This window comes from Alligator sinensis, unplaced genomic scaffold, assembly GCF_000455745.1.
Source record: "Alligator sinensis unplaced genomic scaffold, ASM45574v1 scaffold1914_1, whole genome shotgun sequence".
In the NCBI taxonomy this organism is placed as follows: Eukaryota; Metazoa; Chordata; order Crocodylia; family Alligatoridae; genus Alligator; species Alligator sinensis.
The window spans coordinates 584,106-589,375 of record NW_005842804.1 but is presented as its reverse complement, the minus strand read 5'-3'; positions in this window follow the sequence as shown (position 1 = coordinate 589,375).

Sequence of the window (5,270 nt, the reverse complement as noted above, 5' to 3'; positions counted from 1 at the left end):
TGCGGACCCCTCCTGCCTACGGGGAACGTGGGCACTGGAATGTACCCGTCTCAGGGCAGCGCTGCTCACCTTTTGGCCCCCGCGGGGGAGAAGCGGTGCAAGGCCAGTCCGCGGGCTGGACTGGGCCCCGCATGTCAGGATCGGCCCTGTGCCGCTCTGCACTGCCTCGTTTGGCCCGGCCTTGCCCCGCTTGGCCCCATGTACTGAATGCCGCGTGCGGGGCCACGCCGTCCAGCCTGCAGGGCTCCCCCAGGTCCAGAAATGTGCCGGGTAGCTGCCACTGCTCCCCGCTGCCAACTTTCCAAGCTCGTGGGAAGCCTGGATAACAGGGGTCTGCAGGCCACATCTGACCCGCGGTCCAGGGGTCGAGCCCCCGTCTTAGGGCATCACTGCTGTTCTCGTGGGGAGGCCTTTACATGAAAGCTGCCCCCAAGTGGTCATGCAGTTCTGCCAGCTGTGGGCTCCACACTGGGCACGTCTACACATGCAGTTACTGTGCAGTAACCTAAATTAGTGTGCAGCACGGGTCCCCATCTACACGTGCACGCCCATACTGCACACTAACTATGACACCTTACGCCAACTTGGGGTGTAAATTTGATACTTGCATGATGCAGGTATCAAGTTTACACCTGATTAGTTACTGCGCAGTAATGCACGTGTAGACGCCTTACTGCGCAGTAACCCTGTGTGTGTGGACCGACTTGGGACTAACTTTAGTCCTAAGTCTTTCCACACAACGCATTCATACGCTTCAAGCCTGCACGTGTAGATGCTGGCCTGTTCCCGCTTACTGCACAGTAAACTTAAGCACGTGTAGACACACTCACCGAGTCAGTCCTTTCACTTTACCTGACACCGGCCATATTGCTACACCGGTGTGTGATTGCGTATAAGAAAAGCTCTTGTCATTTCTAATTCTAAACTTTGCAAAATGGGTGAACATCCAAGGAAAAGATGTCTTATACAGGAGCAGGGGCTCTATTTACCCATGTTCGCCTCTAATGTCTTTGCAGCTTGAGGATGACTGGTAGGAAACAGCCTCAACGGATGCAACACGTGAGAAGTGGGAGAAGCGCTCCTGGCCCTGCTTCAGAGCTCGCCTGCAGCTCATCGCACAGTCGGAAAGGAGTGCATGCCATCTGGGGGCAACAGCAGGTGCAGCAAGCCTTTGGCTTCAGGCTTTCCCTGGGTTCATATTTAACAGAGGTCACACGTGAAAGCAAGCTGGTAGTCTCTGGCCGGGGCTCAGTGTGTGTTCATCCACGTAGAGTTTTGCACGGCCGCAAGTCGCTCTCTGTCAGGTTCTCGTAGGCTTCCTGCCCCCACACGAGCTAAGCCTCTCAGTTCAATGCAGGCAGCGTGGAAGTGCTGCCGAGGTCAAGGGGCGCTGCTGGCCGCGGAGGAAAGGACACCAGGCAGGAAAATAGCTGGGAGTGTCGCGCCAGGATCAGGAGGCACGAGTGAGCGCAGCCGTGGGGGGCACGCGCAGGACGAGAGCAGGCAAAGCTCGCTGCGCTGCAGGCCAGGGTGGAAACGCACGGGGTGCCTGCAGCTTCTTCCAGACTCTGCCTGATTTGAGGCATTACCGCCAGCGCCGCCCTTTCATGAGCAGCAAATCAACCCCGGGAAGGAGAAAGGCTGCTGCAAAGTGCATAGGCCCCCGCCAGGGAGAGAAAGGTCTGGGGGGCTAGAGGTTTACAACCTGCCTAACGCGCTTTGCACATTGCTTTGGCAAGTCCCCATACTCCTGTATCCCACACAACGCCCGCTCGCGTCTGCTCAGAAGATTTCCTCTGAAGGCAAGTTCAGTCTTCGCCTGGCGTTGCTCTGAGTGAACAACGCGTGTGCGCAGCTACGCACTTCTCAGGAAAAAAGCCACCGTCACTGGGTACATCACACAAACCACTAAGAAACGGAATTCAAACTGAAGTACTTTAGACAGAAAAATCACTGGCCTTTTTATCCCTGAAGAGAAGAGAGCGGACTTGCACCCTGAATATATGTTGGGATACTGCAGCCAAAAACCTGACATCCTGGTGTAGCATTTTGACAGCACACGCCGCTCCTAGTGCTTGTGCTGAGAAGATTACCGTGACAGCGTGGAAACCGCTCGCTCGTGCAACGTCTGCCTGAGTCTGCAGAGGCCTGCGACAGCAGCCGTCAGGAAGGGGAGGGCGGCTCAGCTCCGCGGCTAGTGCCGAGGGCCCTGGCCGGGCCTAACCGGCGCCCGCACGCCAGGAACACCTTCACGCTGTCACAACAAACAGCGCGCTGCCCAGGGAAGCTGCAGGATCTCCTCCTCGGGAGGAGCTCGCACAAGCGTTTGACCAGGACGATCTGGGACCAGCACGCCTGTCTCACGCAGGGGGCTGGACCGGACGGTCTCCGAGGCAGGCCGACATCAACCGTCCTAGATGCCAAATCCAGGGGCTAGAGGCAGAGCCAAGGTGCTGGGCGGAGGCCGGGTGCCTGAAGCCTCCAGCCAGCACATCCAGCCAAGGAGCCAGGAGGCTTTTCAAGGTCAGGAGCCGGAGCCACGAAGTGAAGATGTTGGCCAAGAGACAAAGCAGCCAGGGCCAGCGACCAGGAATCAGGACGGGGCACAGGACTCGGGAAAGACGCGCGCGCACATCGGGGTGACTCGGCGGCTGGACGCCAGGCACGGCGCAGCCCTGGGGGGCACGGGGCAGTCTGCGAGCCGAGGACCCCGGCCAGGCCGGCGGCTGAGCAATGGCTGTCTTGGGACACCTCCCCGGGGAGGCCAGCATGGCAATCAAATCCAATCAATCAGGCAATCAATACCGACATAAATAAACACGCTCGCTGACTGCAAAACTTGACAACGGCAAGGACAGATCGTCTGCAGAACGCAACTAAAAACTGCCCTCAAAAGTCAGCGTCGCTGAACACTTTGTCTAATTTTACGTCAATCAGGGCTTTCCGCTTGGCACAGTGCTCGCGCGGGGAGGGGAATTAAGAGTATCTGCTGGTGATAGAACAGATTAGCATGACTTTCTGATTAAACATTAGCACTGTGCAAAATCAATTCCACATATATTAAGTAGATTAAAAACTAGCTAACTAGTCATTGTGACTGTGGAATCAGCATCCAATGGGGCGTTTCTACAGGGTTTTGGTCCAATGCTATTTAATATTGTTTTCTACGAGTTGGAAGAAAACAGCAGGGTAGGGATGCACCTTCGGGCATTTGTACACGTGCTTGCGCCGCAGAGCTGGGCGCTTTGAAACGCGCCCCGGGCTGCGGATCGTGCATTTGTATAAGTGGCAAAATGCGCAGCGGCGCTGAGAAAACGGCAGCGGTGTGCTTTGCAATGAAAACACAGCGAAGGTGTTTTCGTTCAGGAGTGCACCGCGGCCACTTTCTCAGCGCTGCGCGCATTTTGCCGTTCATACAAATGTGTGCAACGCAGCGCCAGGCGCAAGCTCGCATGCGGAGCAGACTCAGTTAATCGAATCGGCTCTGACGTGCTGGATCTCTGCCCGTCGGAGCAGACAGACATATGTGTATAAATGCCCTTACAGGCTAACTCAACCAGAGCTGTGTCAGCTCACTTCTCAGATGCTGTGCAAGGACATGCACAGAGCAGTCTATCAAATAAAGGAGTGACTTGCGTCCAAAAGACACAGCTGGGAGGGAGGGAGAGGAGTGGGGCTGTGCGGGGAGAAGCAAGCAAGTAATAAACCCCTAGGAACAAATGGGTCAAAAAAGTCAGTGTAGGCAATGGGAGAAGGGTCTGCAGTCCCTGTTTAGACCACACTTAACACAAGTGGTTTGTGGATGACTTCTCGTTGCATAATTTTGCATTCAAGCTGGTTTTTAAAGTTTTGTCGCTTAAGAACAGCCACTCTGAGGTCAGCGATGGGCTGTCCAGGGAGGCTAACGTGGTCTGCCACCGGCTACGTGTCTCTCTGGAACGGATATGAGCTTCACATCCATAAACGACACACCGACCGCCCCGTCCGTCAGATGCACATGGCACAGGCACACGGCACGCAGGTTCTGGTGTGCATGACGTTGGTAGAGGGGCAGGTGCATGAACCTTGGATGTTATAATCCATGCTATTTGCCCCCGTGATGACGTGGTCTGTGTCGCTGTGGGGGCACAGCTGGCATCTGGGTCCGTAGCTAGGCCGGGTGCCTCGGTGAGAACGGGAGTCAGGCAGCTTGGGAAAGACGGTTTGAGGCTGTCTGTACCCCAGGGCAGGTTTGTCCCACGTGGCTAAATTGTCATTTTCCAGGAAGGGTTGCAGGTCTGTAATGACGTGTCCAAGGTGTTCAAGCCGAAGGTGACAACCAAAGGGAATCTATTGTCCTCGACTCGGGACTGGCATTGGAGCATTAATGACCTTCACCCACCAGTGATGTGTGCTTGACTAGAGCAAATCTTCCACATCACCTGGTCTTGACCTGAAAAAATTTGGGAAAGGAAGCAGCTACCCTCTGCCCTGGTAATGGTTAATCAACCTCACTTTTAAACAACTGCACCTTATTTACTAATCTGAATTTGTCCGGTCTCTGCTTCCACCCATGCTGCTGCTTATGTCTTTCACTGCTATATTAAACACCTTTTGGCGCCCGGTATTTCCCCCCTGACAGTGCCTGCACATCGTAACGAGGTCACCTCTCAACCCTGCTTCCGATCAGCTGAACAGACTGAGTTCCTACATCTTTCACCTCAATTGTCTTCAACCTTAGGAATCTTTTTGTGGTTCTTTTCTGCACAAAAGGATGGTTAAAAGGATTTTTCACCATCCTTTTAAAAATGCGGGTGCCAGAACAGGACAGAGCATCTAGCACCCGTGCCGCGCGTGCCACGGAGTAGTGTCCCACTCGTACTCTCCATCTCCTGTTTATGTGGCTGAGGCCAAGCGGGACGGCACCCTGTGGGACGCCTGCCACGCGTGGCGAGGGCAGCCCGTGTGCGTGGCACACAGCAGACTGGGCAGGAGCAGAAAGCAGGGGAAGGGGACCGGAGCGGCATTCAAGGAGGCACAGGCCTGCAACCTGCTGACGCGAACCCTTTCCGCCGTCACGGTGTACTCCATACTCGTGTTCAGTTACTCGCACACTAGCCTTGTCCTCCTGCGCGGATCCACTGCTTCTCGTGATACGGTTCCTCGTGCTGTTGGTGTGGAGGGGATTCCTTTGCTCCTCGATGTATGATTTTCATTGTTATATTAAAACTCATTATTATCTGAACGGCTCCCAGCTTACCAAGAGAGGCAGATTGCTCAGTATGACTGCC